The following is a 27,385-nucleotide window of genomic DNA, read 5'->3' on the forward strand; positions in this document are numbered from 1 at the left end:
CTTTAGGGGGCTTTCACCTTTTCCGCTCCGTTGGTGATGGCAATTTCTAAATCGTTGCAGTTATGGCGAATAAGGAAAACCGCTCCTCGCGAAGCGCAATTCAGAGAGAAAGCAGCCATGCGAACGCCAAGAGTGTCACAGCTGACGCAGCCTCTTAGTTCAACATGGCGTCCTTGGATGCTAGCAAAGTTTTTTCCTTCAGGTCAGTTCCAGTTTTACTTTCAGACAAGGCGAGGCCTTTTTGCTTATGTTCGCTTAGTTGTCTCCTAAATTTGATAAAATTCAAACAAGGGTATTTTATTCATTTAGTCTTTATTTCTGTCTCGAACCAAAAGAGCATAACATGAGGGACCGGGGTAAAAATAGATGAATACGCTTTCTTCAGTGTACAGATACCAAGGAATCAACGTTATCGTGGGAACTGTTCCACTCTCTCGCTTTTTGTACGACGAAAGACTGGCTGTGCAGAAGTAGATACCAGAGGAGGATCGATAGCCTTTGGGCGATTGGATTCTAACTGTTTGACGGTATGCAGGGGTGATAACGGTATTGTTTAAGAGCTAAATATATAACTGTTGAAGAATGTAGCCTGGATATTTTCCTTTGAGAATGTCATGAAGTTCAAAATGTTGGCATTAGTTTTGTAATGCAACACTTTTATGACAAGATTACTCAGAAATGGAAGCGTGCCGTTCTTTTGATAAATTCTGGAACTGAAGTTTTTGTTTCTAGCGGGTGCCAGATTGGACAAACATATTGCTATTTCGGGTGAGCTGAGTTTATAAAGGCTAACACCTTTCACCATTGGGCAGCAAGTGTTTAGGTTTTTGAGAGAGCCTTAAACATGCTTAGGTTCGTTACTGATGTTTGTTGCATGATTTTACTAAGAAAGATGTAGTGTAAACGAGACGCCAATTTGTTTATATGTTGGTGAGTTTCGTATTCGAACACCACATATGGTTTAGTCCCATATTCAATATGATGAAAAGGCGATTTAAAGCTGTTAGAGCAGTCGCCTTTGCAGTTTGCCACATTAGGCAGTTACTGCACCCTATTTTTACTGGGTGTTAATGACACTAATTTATATGATGTCATGCAGTGAGTTATTTTCCGATAGATGACGCAGTCCTCTACAAACAAAAGAATGCAAAGAGAGCGGTTTTTAGGGATGGCAATAATATAGTTTAGAAATAATGAAGGTCCAAAAAGAGCAGTTTGCATTACATAAGATGTGACAGGTGACAAGAAAGTCGCCTCGCTATGGACCCATGCTCAAGCTTTTAGCAGGTAGTCTAGAAAACTAGTCACTGAAGTACTAGTGGCTTTGTATTCAGTCACGACAGTTGATATAAATTATCTTGCGATTATGTTTGTGTAAAGCTTTTTAGAAGCCTAAGAATAGCGCTTCTACTTGTGCATTAGAATACGAGCTAACCACCGTCCTTTGTTAACAACGCCCGTGAGTAGACAAGGGCAAAAGTTAAAATTATCGTATTGTGCAACAAGGACAAAATTTACGGCTGGTATTCTTGTATAGCCGGCTTTAGCCGCGCTAAACTTGGCTATGCAAGCAAAGCGAAATGTTTGTTATGCTGATATTGCTGTGTTGCTAAGCCAGCTAAGAATCATGCAGGCCGGAACGCAGTATAGAGTGCAGTGCGACTAAGCATGTTGTTGTGGACTGACACGGTTTGCTGTGCTTCAAGTCCTCCATTGCTTCCTGCGAACATAAAGTAAATTTAGCCAAAACAGAGGTCCCAGCACGCGACTATTTTACGTCTGTCTGCGAATCTGAAGGATACTATAGTCGGGTTGAGGCAGCATGAAGGTGTCGAGAAAATTTTGAATGGGGATGTCATGGAAGCAAGCCAGATGAACAGCAATTGGGTCGAAAGAAACGGTAGGGCGGACTGGAGTGATGTGTGAGATTTTGTAAAATTATATTTTAAATTAATCGAAATATTTACCGTACGAATAAATTTTGCTAGGTGTGGCAAACATCAGCAGGTGTGCCATTGGAAGAGGCTAAGCAGCAGCAAAAGAAGCGATCACCGCATGCTCTGTTCACAGGTCACTCTCTAGTGACTGCCGGGAATGTGAGAAAGAATAATCTCTACTTTGCCGTTCCTATTTCGAATGTAAAGAGCGGCTTACGATCGAGCCGCTAGGCCATCGCCTAGGGCACAAATCTGGCTCGTATCGCTGATCTGGGAATGTAGTTATGTCTGTTTCAGTTCCCAAGCTCTTATAAATATGCCCTTACCTTATCTTAGGTTACCACCTCCTACGATGCATGATGACTTAACTCACCAAGCCATACAAGTAGAGTACTGGGATACATCTTACGGAGGGCTTAGCGTTTATAGTAGTGGGGAGAGGCAAGCATCCTTAACACCTTTTTCTTTTTACCTTTCTGCGTAGTGAGTGTGGGGCGTCGGAACTGCGAGGCGACATTTACTAACCACCCATTAAAAGACAAGCTTTTGATAAGCATTTGGCAGTGTGTCTGGATTAAAATGTTTCGTGCGCGTGCGCCGTCACCACAGATTGGCGAGGACCTTCCCATTTACATCGGCGATGTCGTTGACTACTGCAAGAGAGTTAACACCGAGGTGTGAAAAGAATAGATAAATAAACACGATACAAAATCTGAATGCGTTGTTGCAGTCCATGGCGACGCATTGGACCTCAAGAGCTTCAATAGGTTATCCGTTTCTTGCAAGCACTCTCTTATTTTCTCATTTGTAGAGCCTTCAACTCAGCATACTTCCAATCTGCACCAGATTATTCATAACAGGTCGATGAGGCCCCTTCTCTAGCTCCCGAGTCCTCAACTCTCATGCCCCAGTGAACAAAGAGGAAAGCAAAACAAGTCACTTCAAGAAATCTTCCGCTTCAACACACATTACGAACGAAACTAACCAGACGCTAACAAAGTACTATCCGGGAAGGAGACAAAGTATTATGCTAACTACAATCTTGTTGACAGCCAGTTAGCTTTTGAATTCAGATGTTATCGATGCACACTATGCCAATAATGCATTCTGTGAATAACATTTAGTTTATATTATGGGATTGAAGTTTGTAAAAACGAAGAAATAGAATTGCTAAATCTCAATTTGGCGGCTTGACTACCTTGATACAACTCAATTGTAACCAATATTTTTCTTCCTAAATTTGTACAACTTCGAAAATGCATATACCCTTGTGTGTACAAGTCTTGCTCGCCTTAAATTCGTACTACTTCGAAAATGCTTATACTGCCACATGTGCACATCTTCCTATCAGCGCTACCATATGCTCAGCGGATGTCAACATATGCAGTACTGCGCACCACTTGTGTTTTTTTTTACATATTTTGTAGAAACCCTCTCTTCTCCACACGTCACAAGGGTTGAATGCTCCGGCGAAATCCTCCAGATGCTCTTCAGTTCAGCCTACTTTACTGTGCAGACTTAAATGATGCCTAGGCTCGAAGTTCGAATGCATCATTACAGAAATACTTGTCTGCTCCTCACTGCAGTCATCACCTGCACACGCAGCAAGAATGTGTTTCACACGTGAATACCGCATGAGCACTTCTACGAATGAAGCAGTTTGACTATTGCTGCAAGTCTGCACAGCTTTCGCAGGGATGGAGAGAATACATGCGTATATGAAATACACAAAAAACGAAACGCACAATTCAAGCAACTAAGTATAATGGCCTAACATAGAGGCCATGCACACTATAATGTCCTGCAGTAGCGAGGAATAGTCATCAATATATACTGAATATTTTTCAATTGAATGTAGCTAGCATTATATAATTTTGGAACGAATGTTTTATACTGTTTTTATTTTCCCTTTGATAAAAAAACTCTTCACTACAATATAATGCCATTTCACATTTAAATGAACCGACGAATTGTACCGTAGACTATGAGAGTTATAGAGGCTTTATGTTCTTGCCCCTTTCTGCAACCCATGTGCAAAATGTGTATCAATCATAAAGATCACACATTTTATGGCTCCTTAATAAAAGTGTACTGCTCTGCGCTTTATACATAAATAACTGTAAAATGCCTTCAAATAGACATTTTGCCGCGTTTTGCGCCGCTATCTGGGATGTGCGACTTGTGCTATTTTTGTCGAAAGCTGCTTAGAATGCTCGTGCTTTCCTTTCACTTATACAAGCCTCTTTGTTTGTCGTGTGAAGATGTAACTTTGGTACGAAAATATTTTTAATGACGTGAATAAAAATGCAAAGCAGCTAACAAAAAGCAAATTGTTACCGCGCCTGCCTTCGACTCAATGAATTAAAATTTTCTCCTCATAGATCTTGAGTAACATAACCAAGGTTGCTTACAAAATAACTTCAGACAATACTTTTTGAAGTGTGTTCAGCCATATCCGCTTGATTTGACGTGATGTCGCCCAAAACTTTGTGTGAGCTGGGGCTTGCGATTCGCCGCTTTACTGAAAACAATTTCAAAGCTTAAGCCAGCTTTTACATAAATAAGAATAATAGCGTGCTGCACTTGGAGCGGAACGGCCTAGCTGAAAGCTGTTGCTGTAAAAAAAAAGACAGAAAAATGCATATTTGTATTGTTATCTTTCGATCCAAAGTTGTCGAGAGTTTGTATGAGGGATGCTTTAGTAAAATTTGTCGGGCTAGTTGGTTCATAGTTCAATGCAATAAAAAGCTGCGCTAATAAGACACGGATAAAGGAAAGGTAGGACGCACACATACGCGTTTGTGTGCGTCCTACCTTTCCTTCGTCCGTGTCTTGTTAGCGCAGCTTTTTATTGCATTGTATGAGGGCCCGTTCTCTTGTCAAGCTTCTGTTAGGCTTTGCGCCTCTGCCCCTACCAGCTTTACTTCACTCGACTGAACACGTTGTTGATGAAGACCGCAATGCTTATAGAGTATTGTTAGGTCAAGAAATAGATGGAATGTATCCAAAAATTGATTTTTGTTTCCTCACTCCTTGGACCAAGTGCAAGGAGTGAGCTATTTTGTGCAATCTTTCGACACTGGAGTTTGACTACCAGTTTTTATAAAGTAAAATCATTTATTCTTCGTTGCCGTTGTTTAGCGCTTAAAGCTTCTTTACGGCTTCGTGGGAGTTTTTTACGATGAATTGTTTTTACTATTCCACTTCAAAGAAGGTTATAATAAATCACATCCGCAACACTCAAAGCCTAATTCGCGTACACGAATAGCTTTATGAAACAGTCATTTGATCACAAATACCGATGAAAACTTGCACCTGTCTACTAGAGAAGCTTAGCTTAGTGCGAACGCTGCGAAAAACACGAATTCCCGAAAAAAGGGGGAACTGAAAGGCTCTCTTTCAGTCCCTTCTTTTTTCCTGTGTTCGTGTCCTTTGCGCAATTGAAATGTATACACCATGTGCAAGCCGAAGCGGTTGCATAGTTCGAGCAGTTAATTCAACTTCGCCATGCCGCTAGGCGAGTAGAAGTTTTTTATTAATAAATGTTCTATTTGATACTGACAGCGTAGACGCAGTTTTCCCATATCGGGTGTATGCATTGCTAAAATTGCTTAAATGTGCACCATCAGCGGAAGGCGATCACGTTGTGAGACCTCGGAAGAGGAGAAGGACAAACCTTTTATTACACAGAAAGGTATTGGGGCCTCTTGGCAGCCTTGATCCCCGCACGGCCCCACCTCACTCAAAAATTCATGTTCAAGCTGTCGGATGGTAGCGTGCCTAGCTCGGCTAACTGCGATATTTTGCTTTGTCGACCTTGGAGCATGGTCTTCAAGTCTTCTTTAGTCCGGAGTGGCACCGATCCGCCAGGGAAGAGAGAGTATATTATAATGACAACAGGACGAGGAGACGCCAGGGGAAGAGATGCCGGTCAGGTTAGTAGGATATGGGTCAGTGTCGCTTTAGAGACTTGTAAGGGGGACAGGCTTGCGGGGTTGATTGATAGTGGAATATGTGGGACGGAGAGGGGAGGGTCCTCATTTAAAATCTTCGCCAGAGATGCTGTTCGTTCGTGTTAAGGGAGAAGTATGGTGGTGGCTATTGCTGGCGTTCGGCGTAGCCTTCGGAGCCTAGCGAAGGCATGCATGCGCTCCTTCGAGAAATCCCCCCCCCCCCCCCCCCCCCCCAGAGAGTGTCCGGTTTCTCGAACCTCGGGCAAAGGAGTTGGCGGCCTCGTTGCCGGGATTTTCTGAAGTACCCAGATGAGCTCAGCGCATCGGGGAAGAGGGGGGGGGGGGGGTGGCTAGCACACATTTGGCAGAGAGGTGTACTCTGCCTCTAGCGTAATTTAAGATTGCGATTTTAGAGTCACTGATTATGCAGTCAGCACTGGTGTATGTCAGCAGAGCCATGGCGACGGTGGTCTCATCAGCCTCGTCTGCCGTGCTGCCTGGTGGCAATTCAAAACTGAGTGGGCCGGTATTTGGCTGGTCTTGTACAGCTTCAGCTACCGAGCCGCATCCGGGGAGTTCCCGTAATAGTTATGCAGTGCTTTCGCTAGTGCAGTTCTGCGGCCTTGTTTCAGCAAAGCGTCATGTTTCGAGGCTGTGGTTTGACGTAAAGATATTCCCTGAGGTCGGATGGTAGCGTGCCTAACTTAGGGTCATTGGCGTGGATCAGAAGTTTAGGTTTGTGAAAATCTGTCTACCTGTGGGTGTGGCAGCGAGGCGTATGTATTGGCTATTAAGGTGCGCTTCACTAAATTCGCATACTGTATTGTGCAGCCCACGGGCAAGCAATTTCGCGTTTCTTGAGTTCCCTGGCAGATTAAAAGCCGTTCGTGTCGCTTGCCGAACATGGCATCAAGCTGCTGAGTTTTGCCTACGGTAAGCTGAAGATAAAGGGTCGCGTAGAGCGTGCCACTAGCTGTGCAGGCTTAAATTACGTGGAGTGTATCAGATTCCCGGAGTCCGTGCACCTTTCCTGTGAATTGTTTGATTAGTCGCGCAGTTTCGGCGAGGGTTTGTTTCAGTCTTTTCAGTGTCTTTTTGTTGTTTCCCTTTCTCTGCAGATACAGACCATATATACATACCATATTTACATTAGCAACGCGTCTACCCTGGATTTGTATCTCAATGTTCGTGGGGTAGATCCAATCTTTCAGCGACAGCTTTAGGAGCAGCGATTTCTCTGGGGAAAATACGGTACCGATTGCATGTGTGAGAGTGACTGTGTTGTTAGTGGCAATTTGCAGGGTATTATCGATATGTACATCAGACTCATCGTTCTCTAGAGAATATTGTCTTCAGCATATAGCATGTGTTGGAGATGAGGGATTGCTTCTAATTTATGGACAAGAGGGATAAACGTTATATAAAGAGGAAGGGGGATAGGACTGAATTTCGTGGTGTTTCTACGCTGGCCAGCGTGCAGGGCTGTGTGGGGTGTTATCGACGTGTGGTGTGGCTGTTCGGTAATAAGGCGTTTACGTATCTGTGTACCTTGGTACCTACGTTGAGGTCCGTGAGTGACTGTAGAATGGCCGTGTGTTTGACGTTATCTAAATAATTTTTATGGCAATGGCTAGAAATTCATTCCTGTGTGCTGATGCGCTCATCTCGAAGACATCAGTGGTCTGTAGTAAGGCATCCTGAGCGGAGCGCCAAGGTCGAAAGCCTTTCATAGCATCTGGAACTGTGAGGTATCGTTCTTGTATGTGGTAAGGCGTGCTAATACTGCATGTTCAAACAGTTTCCCGATCAAGAAGCGAACGAAATGGCCTTATGTTCGTAGGGTTGATTGATTTGTTCGGTTTCGGTATAAGATTATCTTCCCATGCGTCCATGCGTTTGGGAATGTACCGGCTTTCCACTGATTGATCAATAGGTCCGTGAGTGTATGAAGGGATCTGTCGTCAAGATTGCAGAGTATGGCATTTGTGACCTGATGCCTCCTTGGGGTGGTGTTTCGAAGTTTCTGGAGATTTGTTTTTTTTTTTATTTCAGTGAAGCTGAGCTTGGCGTCTAGCTGACTATTAGCTGTGACTACATGGGGTGGTACAGGTTGCGACTGTCCCGGATTGGCGTATATATGTTTGAGCTGCACCAACAAAGAATGCGTGTCATGTTTATCTTGAAAGATGTGCGTACGGTAGTGTTACGTTTGATTATATTGCTCTGGAAGGGTTCTAGAAGAAGTTTTAGCAGCTGTCATGCGTGGGTAGTGTTAAGGTTTCCTCGTAACCCTTCGCATGTTTGCGTAAAGGTTTCCTGGCAAAACTTCACCATGCTCATGAATATGTGCAGTAAATTTCGTAATTTTCGGTGAAGTCACTTATGCTTCTGACTGGTGACACCTCAGGTTAAGCTGGCATGGTCTTCTAATAAATAAGTCATTTTGGTGTCAAGCGTCGGGACCTTTTGCTCTGTGATATATTCTTGCCTGTCAGAGGCCTTAAGGTGAAGGAGGCGTTGGATCTTGTCCTCTAGTGTTTCAGCTGTCTCTACAGGATTGATAGTGACAGTGCTATCCATATGTCTCAAGATTTTAATGCGAGATTTGTATGTAGGCTTTCTCCCTCTGGACCCTGTGACGTTGAGCGCTATGTAGTGATCACTGACTAGACTGCTTCCCGCTCCCGTTTCAGGTCTCCAATATGTTTCCCCACCGTTAGGTGTGGACTGATGTCCATTTGCTCTACCTCGCCCTTTAGCGTGGGCAGGTCGAAACCGTTGGAGGTAGTCAGCTGTGAGTTGTATCTAGAGTGCTTGTCCTCTGCCATTGGTTGTAGAGAGCTTGCAGAGAGCGATTGTTGTAGAGTGCTTGTCCACTTCCATCGGTGTGGTTGAAGCTACAGTCTTCGTGGGCGAAATTAAAGTCCACTACAACTAATAAAGGTGTATTTTTCGCGTCTTGTCTGATCATTTTTATGAGGTTGGTGCAGAGCGTTGCCGGGCTTCTGGGGGGGGGGGGGGGAGGGTAAGTATGTTGATTGCTATGATAATGTCCTTAATGATATCCTAGGGGAAGACTTCGACGGTGATCTGTGCCACGCTATGTGTGTAGTCTCGGATAGATGGCCGGAGTGCTCGTTTAATGCAGGTGGTGACGGCGGGTTTCTCTATATATGGGGCGCGATATGCGATATAGCCTCGTATATGTAGGCCGACTAGTGTGTTCTGTGGGGGGATCACGTCTGCGGGCTATGCGTGTGTTGCTAACAGCTTTGTGCAGGGGTCACGCTTTCTCAGAAGGCTGTGATGTTTTGAGTGCCAAATGTATAGCGATTTTCGGTTGGCGCTAAATGCTATGAATTGGCTGCCATGATGCTGCTCACCCATACCAGTGGATGCGGTCAGTGGGGGCATGGTTGCTGGGCTGTGTGGAAGGATAATGGGGGGGTAGTCTGGCGCCGAATGTCTGCATGATGCGCACTGTTGCGGTCTCGATAATGTTTTGAACGTTTGGCGTGAGCTGCTTGCAGACGCAGTTGAATTTGGCTTCTAATTGTTGAGCTAGTTATTGGAATCGCTCGTTCATCTGCTGTTTAAATTGGTTTAGTTTTGCCTGCCGCTTTGCTTCGAGTCGGATTTCCAGAGCTAGGAGTGCGGCTTAAGGTGGTAACTTTTATACGTGCTTCTTTTTTGGTGGGGGTATTAGTGGGGGAGGATTCTGGTGCTACCGAGGTGAAATCTGAGTGGGCTGTCAAGGTTGGGGCAGCATGTAGATATGTGAGTGGCAGACGTGGGTGGGAGTTGGGAAGCTGGTGTTGATGTCACTCTGAGCTTTTCTCGCAGGTGAGCCAGCTCCCAGTCTTGAGGTTCCTGGGTGCTGGCGACCCTGGCTGCCCATATGAGATTTGTTCGTAGTTCGTCTTGCTTGCGTCGAGGTATGACCGCTCGGTTCTGTGAAGAACTGCTCCCTCTTGTGCTGCTTCGTCTGCGCGATCTCTCGGTTGGTGAAACCTAGGATGATTCGAATTGCATGGCAGCCTTTAGAGTGTCTTAACATAGTAAATATGATGCCTATTATTTGTACGACCCTGAAAATTTCGAAATTTGTTTCCTATGGTCACTGCATGGCCACGGCGATCGTCTGCGGTGAAGGCCTCCAGGCACTGCTCCGCTTTATGGAAAGCAAAGGCTTGGCCGAAAGGCTATGATTTTGCTGTTATGTTACACGATATGATTGTTACGTGACATGTCACACGTGAGGGATGTGACTGTACTGACTTCACCCATCCCTCTCTTAACCACATCTTCTATATCCCCTCAGCCCTTTCCCTCAGTGCAGGGTAGCAATCCGGTTTCTTTTACCGGTTAACCTCCCCGCCTTTCCTCCTCATCTTCCTCCTCCTCCTCCTGCTTCCTGTGTCTTTAGCAGATGTTTTCAGACAAATTCAAGGTGATGCTCTCCTTTGTTCTCAAAATATAGAAGAATTTTAAATGAGATGTTAATTTCCAAGCCGATTTTTTTCTAAATCCTGACATTTCAAATCAGATGCAAAATCGTGTGTTGCGTTCGAAAAATATTTTGCTAGTGCGTTTGACGTTTTTATTTGACATTAGCCCGCCAACGACAAGTGCGGTACCTTTGGTGCCGTATTTGAGGCAGCGTTAAAACGCGTTTGTTTCGCGGCTTGATCTTTTGAGCTGCCCGTTGATAGCGTACGATGATGTCTGACGCTGACCTGCCGTCGGCCTCACTACCGCATGGAGAAGGGCGTGATACCTTCACAGTAGTGCCCACTACATTGCCACGGTAATGGCAGAAATGCTACTGAAAGTTAATCCAGATGTTTCTCACGCGCATGCATTGTCTTAGTTCAATAGCTCGTTCGGCTGATGTTTTGTGATTCCCTGTGCAGGACGACGTTTGATGCGAAAGCTTAATCACGCTAGGTACAGGATACATCACGGAAGCCTCAAGATGACCTTTAAGTGAAATTAAGATACACTGTGCCTATCTTTTTTTATAAATCAATAAAATTTGAATCCAAACCTTCGCTAAGCTAGGTAGAGTCAGTCTTCGCGTGGCACTAAGTTTGACCTGCTGGTGACCTTGACCACATTAGCTGTGGATGTTCACAATTTGAAGGTGTCAACTCTGAAGTATAATGCACCTTCCTTTCTTAAAATGCTAACTTAAATGGCAACTCCATTTGTTTTTATTATTTTGAGCTGTAGCCATTCGCCGCATTTTGTTCCGAGGTGTGTCTTGACTCCGAGGCAAAAAAAGTGTTTTCGAAATTTTAAGTAAAACTATTGTTAAAATGAAGCAACAAATAGCTGAAATCTAGACGACGTTGCAGTTCACGAAATTTTGAAGTTTCACACGTTATTCAAAAAAAAAATTCGTGCACTCGTTGGATGGTGGACAGAAAGTCTGAAAACGATGACACCATGCAGAAAAGTTCCTGAATAGCCTAACACAGGACTTAAAAGTTCGTTATCTCTCGGTAGCTGGCAGTAGAGCGGGTATAGTGCTTTAAACAACACAAACGCTGCGTTGAACGCAAAAATTGGCTGAAATCAGGCATTAAAACTACAGATTTTAAAATTGAATTGGGCGCGAATAAACTTTCGCACATTGCCATATTTACTTCAATGCGGCAAGGTGGCGAGTAAGACATACTGTAAATTTTTTTCAGAATATGCAAATGTCGAAAGATCTCCACACTTGCCCTTTAAATGGAGAGTCCGCCCGATATTGTGTGATGTAAGCACACGTTAAAAACCTCCATGTGGCCGAAATTACATTGTAGCCCTCCACTAGGAAACCTTTTTCACTCTTTCCGCATTCGTTTCCACCTTCCATACCTGCTTCAAATCTCACAGGTAGAGAGCCATTCTTTTCTTATAAAACTTCAATTTACAAGACAAAATGACAAATAGATCTTAACTTGGGCACTACCGAATTTGCGTCTTTACGAAAGTGCCGCTGTCTCCCTGGCCTCATTTTATCTCATTATGGAAATGCCAGAACCGGATGTTGCTACCATTTTCTGTTCCATGTTTCCACCAACTGATGACTCGAGGTCAAGTAGATGGTGTCACTTTTGATACCAACACAAAGAGCAGGGACCCTGGTATGGCGGAATGTCGGCCATTCCGTAGTGTACACCTGAAGGTATAGACCAACACCTATCTGCGACTTAAGCAAGGTACTGGTGCGCTGGTATTGCCACAGTGGTCCAACTAAGGGTGAAAGAAGGCTTATCTCCCTTAGAAGTACGCGGAATGAAACAGGAGGTTTTTTTTTTATTTGGCAGTGCCCATATGATGTATTTATTCGGCTCGAAACGAGTATGAACGCCATAAAGCACGCTGCGAATATATGAAACCTTTTACAAAGACGAACTATTTTAAAAGCCAGCTAAAAGTATGCGGATGTGCTACGGGAACACGGCTCATATCAACACTTGCAAGAAAAACGCCCCAAAATACGTGTCAAGTATCGAAGAGCACCAATAAATACGGGAGATTATTTAAAGTTCGCGAATGTTTGGAGAAAGATTGTGACGCAATATTATGCTGCGTTATTTTGAAGTGAAATAATTTTTAAAGTCTCAATAAATCTACATAGTAAATGCCCACTTACCCCAGAAATCTATCCGTTGGGTGCTTCTCGCAATCTTGACATATTTTCCTCTTCTCAGGTATGATTCCGAGCAGGTTTTTAATTGCTAATATGGTACGCTATATCTAACGGCAGCCATCACCCAGCTCTATAAACAAACAGCGCCCAACAGCAGACGACCAAAGTGCCCCTTCTGCTTACGAATGTCATGGACGGCGGCCTGGTCTGTGCCGCCGTCACCTAAAGTGGGCCGACCTTTTCGTTCCCTGGAAAGTGCGTTTTGAATCTCGTTTTCCCTAGCCTGCACATTCCGCCTTTGCAACAGTTATTATAAAGCAAATTCAGTGCATATAGCAGTATATCAGGCTATAAGAGAAGCTTACGGGAGTCGGAGAAGCACACAGCTGATAACGAGCCTGTCGGCCGTACGCACGGCATCACGCCACACATTTAGAGGAATTTTATGAATAGATTACCTCCGGCATTGTGCAGCATACCTTGCCACATATTGTTTAAGACTCTTGCCAACGTTCACTGACCGTTTGCCTCTGCTAGTTCTCTGCTAAATAAGAAAAATGCTGTAATAAGTTGTGTTTATATGGGTCGCACTTCGAACTCGCACTTTGATATGTTTCATGTTTTTTTGCAAGTACTACGCCTCTGATGTCGCCTCTAATGCTTTAGCGATCTAGCCTATTACGTTTGTAGTTGCTCTGTATCAAGCAACTCCTTCAAAGGTGTTCCGTGAAACTCGAAAACTGCCTTGAAAACGTTCCCTTCCACGTATTACTGAAGGCTCTAAGCTTACTTTTCGCCCTTAGTCTGCTGTGGCGTCGCAAGCACCCTCTTTATTACAAACACGGTGTAGGCCAAAAGGCGCCTACTCCGACCAGAAAGCCCAAAAGGCGATAATCAACCGAGCGATGGCGGCAACGCAAGACACTGGTGCCTCTTACAAGGGACTGCCTCTGGTGCTGGGTGGTGAAGAGCACTAAGCCTAACCCCAGAACAACCTATATGTAACTCCCTATTTTCAGAGGTATTAAACGTTTTTACCACTAACACCTTCCTTTTCAGAAGCCTAACCTAACCTAAGATATGCAAACTTAAAAATAAATATTAAAGAAAAACCGACAAATGAAAATGCTATGTAAAAAGCCTTTGCCCCAATACCCGGTTTGCGCTCTATCACTGAGTTCAAGACATGCTTTTACTTCCATAATTGTTTTTAAAGATCATTTAAGGGATAATGGAGCTACTGGATTAGCTCTGGATTGTGCTGTGGATATTGGATTGGATTATGAAATATTTTCAGACGTAAATTCTAGAATAGTTTATGTACTAACGAATCAGACACTTACTGTTCGGTTAGGGACTGTATAGTGGTCTGGCTTTTAATGTGACTTGTGTTCCATTGGCTATGGTGCTGTCTGAGGTGTCGGACATCTTCTGATAATGTCACCTATTGCAGTAACAGCTTCCACATTAATAACCATTATAATAATGCTACCAGTCGTTCCAAGAAAGTGTTTATTTTTAAAAATGGATACAAATGTTAACTATTTTGATTTGTGGCTTCAAAATCGACACTGGGTGTTGAAAATCATTGAGTAGAACTGCGTATATTTTAGTAACCTGGTGTCTTCAGTGTGCACTGCCATCAGTCTTTACGTGGATGTTTGCGTTTTAGGTGTAAAGAAGCACAGCTGCTGCCAGAGTGAAACCCCGCTCTGCCGGCTTATATTTGTGCCCTTACTACTGAGCAGCGAACTAAATAAAATTTGAGAAAATATGTTAAATGTTGCCATCGTTCCTGGACGTGAAAACCATGGGCGTGATTTAGCACACATTGCATGAAAAGTGTAAATTCTGCCCATACCTTCATTTTCAATTTGCATTTATTATCAATGTTTTGCAGAAGATCTGGCGTTTGATTGTGACTTTCTTTTGCGCTCAGCTGTCCTCAAAGTGTGATAAAAGAATGCTACATATGGGCGTTCCTTCACTCCCGCGTCCTGATTGTCAAAGGGAAAATGTCAAAGCTAATACAATCCTTCATATCGAAGCAGAGATATTGTGGGATACGACAGTAGTTCCACCGCTTTGTTGGCACTCTCCAACACGATGACTTTTTGTTGATGCTGTTTCTTTAGAGAGCTTTCACTTTTCGCTCCACTGTCGGAGGCAGTTCTTTAACTGTGCACGCACTCGCGAGTAGCAGAAATCACTACGTGCGACGCACGATTCTGAGAAGAGACCATGCCAGCGTCACTGTTGTAACACCGAAAGCAGTGCCCTGTGGGTCGAGGGATAATGGCTGCATGATGTCGTGGATGCTATCCAAGTTGCTTTTTTTCAGGTCTTACTGAATTCAAACTTAAACTATGAAACCAGGACTTTTTATTTACCATCATTTATTTGTGTCGTAAATACCATACAATATTTAGGAAAGTGTGTTTTATTCTTGAATGTATTTCTACTTAGTGTTGGGCAACGAAACGTGAATACCATTTCTTGAATGAATGATTTGACACCCCAGCAATCGCAAGGAATCGCAGCGTCGATGGGCAAAGTGTTCTACTCTTTCCCTGTTTGTACAAATAGTTTGAGTCGGCAGACGCAAATACTAGAGTAGGATTACTACTGTTGTGGTCGATACTAACGAAGTTTGACAATAAGCAGCAACGATAACGGAATGGGTCAAAGGTGAATGATATATTTTAATAAATATGCAATCTGGTTATTTTTCGTCGCTTTGATAAGTTGTTAGGTGTTTTGTTTAATGGTACAACGTTCGTGTTGTAATAATATTTTGAAAATGCGAAACCTACTGCATTTCTTTGGATTGATTTGCAATTATTAATCAGGATAGTTTTGTTGTGAATCCGAGAGCGGGAACAATATTCAAATTTTGGGAAAATAATTTTAAAGAGGATAACACTTTTTCAGTTGATGTGCAAGGCTAAAGCGTCTTTTGAGAAACCCAAGCATCCTCACGTTCGTTGATTATTTTATGACGCATCTGTAGTGTAAAAGAGATGTTAAGGTTTTTACATGTACACGAGGTTTGTATTCCAGCGCTGCCCATGAAGTAGTTTTGTAATATTGCCACGTATTGTTGACAATCCCTGAGACCTGCAAACGAAGACTGGCGTTGGACTGAATGGAAACGTTATTGGGCTTACCTGCGACAGCGAAGGAGCCCTCGTGACTAGCAAGCGTGCTCAATGAATGGTCGTCGCATTCGTAGGCGCGTAATATAAAATGAGCGACTAACCACTTAGATAACTGAGAAATCACAATTGGAATCGTTTCGAATAATACCACACAGCTTTACTTCGCTGTGATAACTTAAGAAAGGCCTTCGTGCATCTCGCGCTAGAAGGGAATTGATAAAACCGCGTCCCCGTCACAACGAGTGCGATCACACAGCGAGTACAGTGTACATCTGTGTACTACAATCACAGTGATAACACCGCATGCTGGCTGCTGTTGAAAAAGAACAAGTAAGATTGGAATCATTCGCAGCAATATGGTGAACGGCTAGTGAAAGTTATAGGACAGTTACCTTTGTATTCAGTGACATTAGCCAATCAGTACCCCATAAGTCGATTGGGTATATTTCACAGTGTAAAGTGTAAGAGTTCTTGCTATTTACATTTTTGGCAGACTACGCATTCTTCAACTACTCATTCTTCAAGAAATGCAAGATTTGAAACAGTTAGGCTATTGGCAAGACAGTTATTGTACGCAAAAAAAAAAAAAAAAAAAAACGCTTGGGCGAGTTGGTAATCAATGAGTACAGACCGCGCAAAAAAGCGGGGACGTATGAAAGACACAAACGATAGATTTAAAGAAAAAGGAAAAGAAAGAAACAAGGAAGCCCTACGGCTTTCTTGTTCAACAAGAGAGCCGCAGGGCTTCCGAAACAACTTATCACGTTTTATTAAACTTTGACTTGGTCAGTGACCCTATAATTTTCTTTATGTCACCACCTGTCCAGACGATGTTTCGTCGACCTCTTGATTACAAACGATATATTTTTGCGCTGTCTGCACTTTATATGTAAGTAAGAAATAATACAGCTCTTAAAAGCGTACCTTATGGTACATACGACGTGAGAGGGCAATGGAAAACTTCCAGTTATTGGCCCATATACAAACTCTTGGCCTCCAGCCCGGACATTTTGAAGCCACTCAAACATTAGCGGCTTTACTTTCAGTCGCGGTGATTGATGGAAAACCTTTGATAAACATTTTTCTCGTAACATTTTTCAGCGTCTGAGTAATATGCATGCACTTGCCTGTTAGAAGAAAAGCTAGAGTCGACGTCGTTATTAATGATACCAGTTGCATTCAGCCGTATACAGTGTGTAAAATATCGTGTTGGCAGAATGAAAATTTGACTATGGCTTAGCTGTGCTAGTGTCGGTTATGCAAGCGAAAATTGTTTTACGCTTGGTTATTCTATGTTGCTCAGCTAGGTCAGGCGCAAGTAGCCGGACCTTATATTATTTATATTGAAGGCGGCAGACTCACAAGACAATCCAGGTTTGCAGCGGTGGCGGTGAAGGGAAATGGTAGGCAGGATGATTTAAGACCGTGTGTCAATGCCTGTGAGGCAGCTATCGCGCAGTGTTGTATGTATTTCGCAATCTCACGATTAATGTCTTCAGGGGCGTCAAAATGCATAAGGATGCATAGAAAAGAAGGAAACGCCACCGAATTCGCTCAAAGCATGCGTGTAGAAGTAGCGGGCCAAGGCGCCTCTCACGCTGCACTTGAAGGAATCAAGTGCAATTTTATTATAAATATTATCTCTGGTATATATAAGCAGCAAAATTTCTCAAGCGGAGATGGTTCACGTTTATGAAAACTTTTTCGGAGCTGGAATAATCTCATTTCATATGCCGCTCTCTAGTGACGGCTTGAAAATGTGAGAGTGAATAGTGACGTTAAAATGCTGCTAACTACACTTTGTATTTCCACGTTATAAACGACGGATGAATGCATGAAACGCGCTTATAAGGAACACTGTTTTTCTTTTTGCGCGTGAACATTTAAATGTTTAACCTTATTTCGGAACAGCTCATTAAAATGTCATTGGCATTTAGGCTTATGTTCTATGCACAGCGTCGGGCCTACTCTTCAAGGATGATGTCATGTACAAAGACGGCAATCTGCCAACAAGTGTTGAGTAGCGCAGCAGTTCAAGTAATGGGATTGTTGCTTAAAGGAACAAGACAAATAATAATGAATATACAGCTCATGAAGAGTTATTCGGTGCCATTGGAGAACAATTCAGTTTTCACATCATCCGCTCGTGTGAATATATTTTACCTGTCTTCGTATTTTTGTACAAAAAAGGCTGGCTTTTGTTTTCACTAATGAAGGAAGATATAGTTTTAAAATTTACGTAATTGGTGATGCTGTTTTAGCTTTTGAGGCCGTCTGAAAGAAAAAGGATTTAAAGGCTATCCATTCTCAAGAAGAACGACTTGTGCCTATGTAAGTGAATGTGTCTACTGAAACGTGAGGTGTTTTATTTATCGTGATAAAACAGCGCAGCTAAGAAGGGTGACCAACAAGCCCATTCATTCATCTCAGCGAAGTATTCTAGTTCCTTTTTTTACACGCATTTTTACTTTATTCTACACACATAAAACAGTGGCATAGGCACTGCAGCAATGTTTTAAGCAAGCGGACGTGGACACCGTAGGGACCAAATAATGCATAACACATTTTTTATCAAAAAACTTTTCCTACACATTACGCAACCACACACGTTCACGACAACTCGCTGCTATATCATTCTTGCTTATTCTAACAAATGAGCACATGAGGCAACGTAATCTTAGGTGAAATAAGTGAAATTCGTGTTGAAGGGAAGATCCATCACCCCTATACCACACATATTCCTCGTTTCTGATATGCAGGAGTTCTATTCTACATTTTTTTCATTGTCTCCGCTTACGACGATGACGGAAGATACTCGGATATTAATGAAGTTTACAAGTATCAAGATCCCAAGACGGTCAGTACTCTCATTATTCGCCTTTTAAAACTAAGACACCTGTAAACAATTTATATCATGTTCTGCAGCAGAAAAAAACGCCATAAATTAGTGATCTAATAGAGTCATAAGCGACACGTGTTTTTTTTTAATACACCAAACAATTCAATTTTTGTTTTCGGAAGTGAATCAACTCTGAATGCGTCTCACTTTTTGTCTTGAAGAAACTTTTTTTCAAATGAAGACAACATATGTCGGCCAAGAGATGTTACAACAGTAAAAACTAGAAAGACGAGATCACGTTCCTCTGTGAAGTCACTGCAACTCTGAAAGCACCGCAGCTGTTTTCTCTTTGCCGCGACGCATCCTATTGTCCAGTTACGATCACGTGGTCAGTCCCACCATGGTAGCAGCTCCACTCGAGCAGACGATGTGTTAGTGCAGCGCTTCGGCAGTAGGCGGGTGGCATGTTTTACGACTGAATTCGTTCGACATGGCTCTGTGTGCATAAAACACGCGCAAAGTGGGTGCTCCGGGCCGCTGGTGATGTCGAGTTGTTGCGCCTTAAGATGTAGCTAAGGCGTGTTCGCTATTCCGTGCGGAATGTCTGACAAAAATAAGGAGTAGTTTACCTTAATCACATTCGCCGCTACAAATTTGTCCCAACAAAAGTCATCGGGCTGTGCGAAGTAAGTATTCTGCAAACTCATCAGCCATTTCCAGAAGAACCAAATCATTTATTCTGTGTTTTACTAGTGCGTTTGAGTGCCAAGCGAGTCTACATTGCAAGTTTCGCTGTAGATTCTTTTCCGCGCCAGCTGTTTTCGAAGACATTTTGCTCAGCTCTTAAGATTGAGGGCCTCGCCTTCAAAAAACGGGTCCGCGAGCTATGGTCTCGCCCAGCGAGTGACAAATCCAGTTTCTTAAAAACACTGCTTTATTCCGGATGAACGAAAAAAAAAAACATTTTAAAAAAGAAACAACATCAGGCGCTACTGCGCTGAGAACATACTGTTCATGCGCGTGACAATATGGGATAAGTGCCCATTACTTTACAGTCAACAATTTCCCACGGGTAACGGCTCTCCACAGGTTGCAAGAAGTTCGGTGGTTTACCTCCCCTTGCATTCGCTGTCTGGCATGCAAGACAAGTACGGACGTATGTCACGACATTCTTTACCATGCGGGTCCAAGTCACGACGCGACACAACTTTTCATACATTTTCTTGCATCGCTGTGGATTGCAAGGCGTGTGTCGTGAAAATACTTTAAAAGAGCTTGCAGAGGCTCTTCGATACAACATCACGAAAAGGGGACTCGCCACCATCTGTGTCGGCAGCGGCTATATACCTCAAGAGAAGTCTATCCTCTGCTTCCAGGTAGCAGTCGTAGCTCCCGGTAGGCGCTGTGCTTCCTGCAGGGCTGGCGGTGTCCAGACCTTTTCGTATCTGGATATACTGAGGATCGCTTAGCCGAGTTTCGAGCAGCTGTTGACGGGAAACCAGTGTGCCCCAAGCATCAGCGACTTCTGCCATCACCAGGACGTGCGGTGCTTGCTCGCCATCTGCGGGTAACGGATCTCGGGACTGGGCGTCAGCTGCCTTGTTGAAGGTGCCTTTCTTGTATTCCACCCTGTAATTATACTTTTCACTAGAGGACCGGAGAGAGCTGGCTAGAGGCCCGGCTGGGTTTCGCAGCTTTGACTACCAAGACAGTGCCTGATTATTGCTGTGAATCGTAAAGTCAGCCCCTTCAAATACATGTAATACCTTTATAGCTCAAATACAATTACCAAGCACTCTTTCTGTGTTACCGTGTAAATTCGCTCCGACGATGAGAGAGCGCGACTTGCATGCCAAGAGGAAAAGCTTTCCTTCGTGCTCCTGAAGCAAAACAGCACCGATTCCATACTCACTTGCATCATTCTGCACTGTAAAGTGCCGGTTTAGGTCCCGGGAGCCGCATACGAGCAGTATCGGCGATAGCCGCTGACAGCGTCCGGAACGATCTCTGCTCCGTGTCTGTCCAGGACCAACAGGCAACTTTTAGGAGGTGATGAAGGGGTCTCGCCAGGTCCGGGCAGTTTGGAGTGAAGTGGCCGTAGAAGCCCACCATGCTCGAGAATCGCTGCAGGCCCTTGCGTTTATAGACGGTGGCAGCTGCAATATGACCTGCAGTTTCTCGTGCCCTGTTCAACAATGAAACCAAGCAGGTTGATTTTACGTGAAATCAACTCCACATGGCGATTGTAAACTGTAATGCGAGCTTTGTGCCGACTGTTCTAAATAGAAAACCTTTCTCTTTCCAAAGTAGCATTGCTTGTGCGAAAGACGCACAATAATGCGGTAGTGCAAATGCAAGCCCTAAAATGCTGGCGAACGACAGCTTCTGCGCTTGCAGACATGGGCGATAGGCATACTGGGAGACCTACGCGGTTAGTGTAACTTTCGTGACAATCTTGGCGATATTGGCGGTATCACGGTATTCTCGAGCCGGCTGGAGCAGGCTCCTGGAAGGGCCAGAAACGGAGCCAACAACTATATACGACCTGAAGCTGGGAATGAAAAACCTGAGCATTGTGTTCATCATCATAGACATAGGTCGAACCAACATGACCAAAGAGGGACATAAGGTGCGAATGTGCAGGATGGCAGACCGGTCTGGATCAATAAATATTTCTGTGGAGCACGAACCAGGCACCTGCATACCGCAAGGGGACATTTACAAACTTACAAAAGGGTATGCGTCCTAGTGGAAAAGTTGCTTTACGTTTTACACTGGGATAGGTGGCAACATCCAAAAGATTGCAGAGTTTTGCCTGCCATTCAGAGAAACACGAATTATGAGTCAACCCAATCCAGAGTTCATGCAGCAGTTACATGCGAAATTGAACCCCAATGTGGACCACAGGCGGTCACCATGCAACATCACAGGTTGGTGGTGCCAGCACCGTCCTTATGAGTGGTGCAGCCCTGCCCGCTTCATCACCAGGAAATGGTTACTATGCGGGAGTTGGCTTTGGCCCAAGAGGAGGAGGTCGTCAAGGTATGCCCTACGGCGCAATGCGCATGTCTCTATCGACACGCAACAACGGTTTTGGCATCAGCACAGGAGAGCCCAGTGCGAAGGCCCCACGTTGGGCGCCAGATAAGGGCCTCGCCTTCAAAAAACTTGTCCGCGAGTTATGGTCTCGCCCGACCGTGACAAATTCAGCCTCTCAAAAACACCTGTTTATTCCGGATAACCGAGAAAGCAGTGAATGTAAAGAAACAACATAATGCGCTACTGCGCTGAGAACATGCTGTTCATGCGCGCGACAATAGACACCAAAGAAAAGCGGGAAGCATGCCAGGGCTTTACCGCGGCGAGACAAAACACACTGCGGAGAGAATAGGGCCAAAGCACTAACGGTGGCACAAGTAACATTTCTAATCGCGTGACAGAAACTCACGCGAATACACCTAGGCCGTTTCTGCAGGACCTCCTTCCATATTTGTGTCACCGGTCTTTCCGTCGTCCGTGCATACCCCGCTGGACATGACGCTCGCTGGCTGCCCCGCTCTGGCCTCCCCGCCGGGGCAAAAAAGGCTCCGCGCCTTGCTGCCCTCGCCTTGTCGCTGCTAACATCCCGCCCCAAGATTGGCTGCTTGCTCATGCGCATTCGCGCTGCCCGCGCAAACACAATAGAAATAGGAAAGCGCACGCGCGGTTTAAAAAACTTAAAGGGGATGCGGAGCTCCACAGGTGAAAGCTTTTCCAGGCTTATGGCAAAAATCTTGTCGGCGAGATTTTTCCGCGAGATGTGTCTACAAGATTCCGGAAGTGGCAGATACTGCGCCTTACATTTCTTGTAAACCAGTTATCGAGCGCCGGTGAATTTCTATATATTAAACAGAACACAATTGATTAAAAAGTACTAAAATGCCTAGTAATGAGTAGCAATGACGAAAATGACCCTACCAATTAACGACGCTTTTTAATGGTTACTATGGATTACAAGTGCCTAAAAATGGTCAGTATTGAGTACTAATGACTACTAGATACTTGTAATCACCACTAATGACTACAAATTACCAGTATGTCTAGGAACAACTTGTAACGGCAATGCTAGCAATGACTAAAATGATTTGGTTTGGTTTGTTGGGTTTAACATCCCAAAACGACTCAGGCTATGAGAGAGACTATGACTAAAATGAGAGGCAGAGAAAAGAAGTAAAGAGAAAGAGGTATAGAAAATAGGGAAGAGAATGAGGTGAACGATAAAAATTGAGAGCAGGCTTTCGCAGTTTATTTTTTACAAGATATCTCAAGAGATTCTGTAAATTGTTTTTCTGAATATCATTCATATTGGCTAATGAGGCTCGCAACTTTGTATGTGCTTTTGTAATATATGTTGCTAGTATTTATTTATCCCTTAAGTACAAAGCAATCCCTGAAACGACACGCGGTGTCATGAAGAAGACCGGACAGGAGGATTCCGTGTCAAATTAAATCACCTTGGATAATTTAACGTGATCTAACATATCACATATAACATATAAAGCAAAGCACGATCGTGAGTGGGAGCACCTCACTACTCTCTGGGTACGATAGCTTAAGGAATACGAATGATCATTGGGCTTCGCTGGTAGATTGCTTTGTGGCTAATGTCTAGCAAACATGCTGGTGAGTATGGTTTGCACTGGTCTCTTCAGCCGCTTCGAGAGCAAGTCATATCCCAGGGGTTGCTGGAGTCGTCTGTTTGCCGACCGTTTTCATTCGCGTAACACATCTGTACACCAAGACTTCCCCCGAACCTTCTCTTCAGTTTGGAACTTACTTTCCTATTTAGCGACATCTTTTCCCATTTCCTCCACCCCTTCTAAGTAAAAGGGAAAAGGTTTTGTCCGGCGGCCATCTAGCCACAAATTGAGAGTGTTGGTCTCGATTTATTGCGGTTGCGTAACAACACACTACTACGAGTGAAGTATTGTTGGACATGTAAGAGGTAGTTCTGAGAAAACACCTCTCTAATCATCCTATTCCCAGGCGAGCTCTTACATGAACGCGGCATATGACCACAAAATACAGTTGTGCAGTGCCAGACGAAATGCATTTGCGAGCCTGTTAAGATATCTAGTTTCCGCTGTATCAGGAAGTGTAACCTGCGCTGAAATGACTGAAGCGCTATAGCACAAACATGCATCCTGTTTGCGCGCACCCCAGGGGGAGTGAAGAAGATGCTTGTAGGTGTGAAGACGTCGTCCCACGCTTTAAATACTGTCCGTAAACCGTGATAGAAATGGATTGCATTCCTGAATACCATCATTGGTTATTTTTGCGCAACAATGATACACCAGACGACTGCAGCAAACACAACACGAGTCCTAGTGCAGCTTTCTTCGCCTAGCAGACAACACGTTAACCGCGCTGGGCCATTTATGGAAACAATATCCCATTGGTACCTACGCGCAGCCCGCTGATTGCATAATTTCTGAATTCTAGTGACCTTACTTCTTTGCTGAAGGGATCATGTCATGCACTCAAAAATTTACACTCGAGTGCAATGCTTTCGTTCGCATTGCTATCTCTTTGTGTATTCTGGTGTGACACTGAACAGTGTCATCTTTTCTTAGATTTGATCTGGAAGCATTAGCGTTTTTATATTACATATAAGACATAATTTGAGCGTGGAAACAAAATTCTTTCACAGGTACGATAGAGATATACATTAGAAAAAATAAAATTATCCTGAAATTACTGTTTGTGCTTGAGAACAAAGGCGTGGCATAGATTTGCATCACGAAAGTTTATTATCATTCGCTGTGAATATGCCGCTCGTGCTGTATACAATCTGAAATTCTAATCATAGAACAGCATTTGGTTGCAGTTTGGCAGCTAATGAAGTGAATTCTACATACTGTTAAAAGAAATATAGACCTTCTTCATGTATACACGCAAGGCGACCGAGGTGGCGCTGCAGTCGTCTACATCCCACGCTAGGCCAAAAGCACGCGAGCGGTACTGTGACCATGTTTGTCAAGATCTTGTTTTTGAGATCTGCAGGTGCCTTCTTTGCAGAAAAAATAACCATGGGCTCAGGGGAGAACACAATAATAGTTGAATATAGTACCCTTTTATAGGGAAATGGCAAAACGCAGATGATAAGAGCATCTCTCTTCCACCCTGGAAAAGAGCAAACAACCAGTTGCGCTTTTCGCTTCAAAAATTATCGAATTATCTAGCTCTCGAATCATCGACTCGACCTGCATTCTGTCAAATGAATGTATACAAGGCTATGTATTTCGTGAGCTTCAGTGGTGAGAACAAAAGCGATACATGAAAAACTTCCACGTACACGGCGTGCACCGTACGGTGCCTCACGCCGTACCAGACCAAGAGTGAGTTCAAGGCGCAGAAGCGAAGGGTAAAGGCCCAACTTCAACAACGTATCCTGGGCGTCGGCGCTGTTAGCGCTTTTCAATACATTTTTCTCGGCTTTTCATTACAGTCTGCAACGCCATTGACGCAACATCAATTTGTCCCTTTTTTCGCGACGGTAGCTGAGACGAGTCTTTTGAGTTCTGTTCCTCCACGGCTGAGATCAACCGATTGGCGGCGAAGGATTTTGCCATCACTGCCACGTGCGACGATGAAAACCGAAGAAAAAAAAGGAAAAAAAAAGCACGCGATGACTCAGCGCGAGCGAAAATTCTCAATCCGAAGGTCGCGGCCACCCTGTCCTCTTTTTGGTGTACGGCGCCTAGACGTGCGCCAATGAGAGACCTACGCGGGTGAGCGGCTAGGTGGCTGCGTGAACGCTGACGCCGAAATCTAGCACGGTGAGATCTCGGCTCTCGGCTCGAGTTTGCTGGCGTCTCGTACCGTGCGCATGCCATGGCATACACCAACAGCGCCGACGCTGAGCGCCGACGCCCAGGATATGTCGTTAGAGTTGGGCCTTTATGCTCGCCAGAAAAAAATAAGCAACGTTATTATTTATTTCCTTATTTCACGCAACAAATTGGCCGCAGAAGGCGTCCAAAAGTGCAAAGCTTTTGATGCTTACAACTACTTTTAGTTGAGGAAGTAGACGGCGACTTTTGGCGATCCTAAGCGGCGTGCACAAACGACGTACAATATATTCCGCTTGACACATCATTTTACTTTGGTATGATTCTTCACACCGAGCGGCAAGTGGCTGTTGTTGGTAAGGACGAACTCCCTTGCTAGCATCAACAGTAGGAAGAGCATTGGGCCTCTGCACTGCATATTTTCTTTTCCTTTCGTTATTAGCTGGATTGACGACCCTGCGTGCCTATTGTATCTGCTGTGTTCGTGGGCTGGTGTCGGCGTTAACGTTCGTAATTTCATCGGGGGTATTCACGCTTTTAGCTTGCACTACAATTACAAGCTGCAGCTGACGCGGTGTTTCTGTACTTCGGACGATCAAGTTTAGTCTCGGCCACAGTGGCCGCGTTTCAGTGTAAGATAAGCTCAGTAGGCGACAGTGTTCAATACAGTACTTAGTTGGTGCAGTCCTCATCAGGGAATGTGAATCACGGGCACATATGTAGCTCGGAAATGATCGGTCAACTCGCATTCACAATTAACCGCTGTGAATACAACTAAAACCGCTGGATATAAAATTGAGCTTCAGTCAAATAAATCAGTGGCTGTGAACTCTCACGGCGATCTTCATTGCGAAATAGATTAAAATAATTTGCAGTGAACACAGCGAATGTTACCCATGAGACATAACCATGGAGAGAAGTTCAACACAGATCGCTTGCTCAGCAGCTCATTACCGATACGTATAATTACCAAAGTTTTAAATGCGTGCTTGAGGAATCGCTCAGATAGGCAAACACTTCTACGCATGCTCTAACAAAGAAACAATACACTGGCTGCCTCATATACATATATTACGAGCGGTCGCACCCTCGACAAGACAGTACCAAGATCCTATCACTAGTCGTAATTAGGGCCAATTTCGAGTTATTGGCAGCCGTTGAGCAGCCGGGCCGGTCTGGCGAAAATGTACCTAAGCTCCAGTTTATCCCTTGCAGTGTTTGAAGCAGATTCTATGAGCCGGTGTCGGTATCCAGCCGCCGCGTTCACCGCGACGGACCGCTGTTTCTGGCTGCCTTCGTTGGCAAGAAATCTCTGCAAGCTTACTGAACTTCCCTTAGTGCGCATTGGAGCACACGCCACGGCAAGGCAACTAGAAGACATGGTGCTATATTTTTCCGGCAGCAGAAAACCACCCCGCAATCGCGGTAGGCAAAAGCAACTGAAATGATGTTCTACTTACCATGCGAAACTCACTGCCGACGACAGCGCCACCGCATCCTCATGACGTAGACGCAGTGAAGGAGATCTAAAAGGTAAATGGCTAATTAATTAAGATAAATGGTAGCACTCTACATAATGGTACGCGCCAGGCACTAAACGAGCTAACAAAGAATTCTAATATATGGCATGTAGCAACAGTGTAGCAATTTATACAACATATAAATATATTTATTGATTTAAACGAGCCTATATATCGAATCACGGCTTACAAGCCATGAGGGAAGCACTGCGGATTAGCGAAAAACGCAAGACAAGGGCAATTGGTCAACCTTATCCTTCGCGTAGCTGCATGGAACAAAGTGCGTCTGTACAACTTCCTTATAATCGATAATTTCTGCAGCAGATCATCACATGCACAACTGCCTACAAGCTTCCTAATCTTTTCTGTGAGGATCTGGAGACTCCTGCTGTGTTTGACTGGTCACAAAACTTCACCCTTGACCTATATATGTGGCTACCGATGTTCCTCCCATATTATCGAAACGGACAATAAATATATTCATCTTGGTGGTCATCTTTGTGGC

At 44.2% G+C, this 27,385-nt stretch overlaps 1 long non-coding RNA gene and 1 pseudogene across 2 annotated transcripts; both read left to right on the forward strand.

Moving 5' to 3' along the window:
* On the forward strand, positions 1–27,385 carry LOC146170779 (uncharacterized). Of its 2 annotated transcripts, none has more exons than XR_014703110.1 (3): positions 1–202; positions 18,451–18,548; positions 27,202–27,385. It is a non-coding gene; the product is annotated as an uncharacterized LOC146170779 (long non-coding RNA). The 2 variants fall into 2 exon arrangements; XR_014703111.1 differs by having other exon boundaries at positions 2–202; positions 27,205–27,385.
* Positions 20,726–21,805, forward strand: LOC146170780 (SOSS complex subunit B2 pseudogene; annotated as a pseudogene).

Source organism: Amblyomma maculatum, unplaced genomic scaffold (assembly GCF_055883805.1).
Source record: "Amblyomma maculatum isolate TAMU_Amacu unplaced genomic scaffold, ASM5588380v1 scaffold_48, whole genome shotgun sequence".
NCBI classification, from domain to species: Eukaryota; Metazoa; Arthropoda; class Arachnida; order Ixodida; family Ixodidae; genus Amblyomma; species Amblyomma maculatum.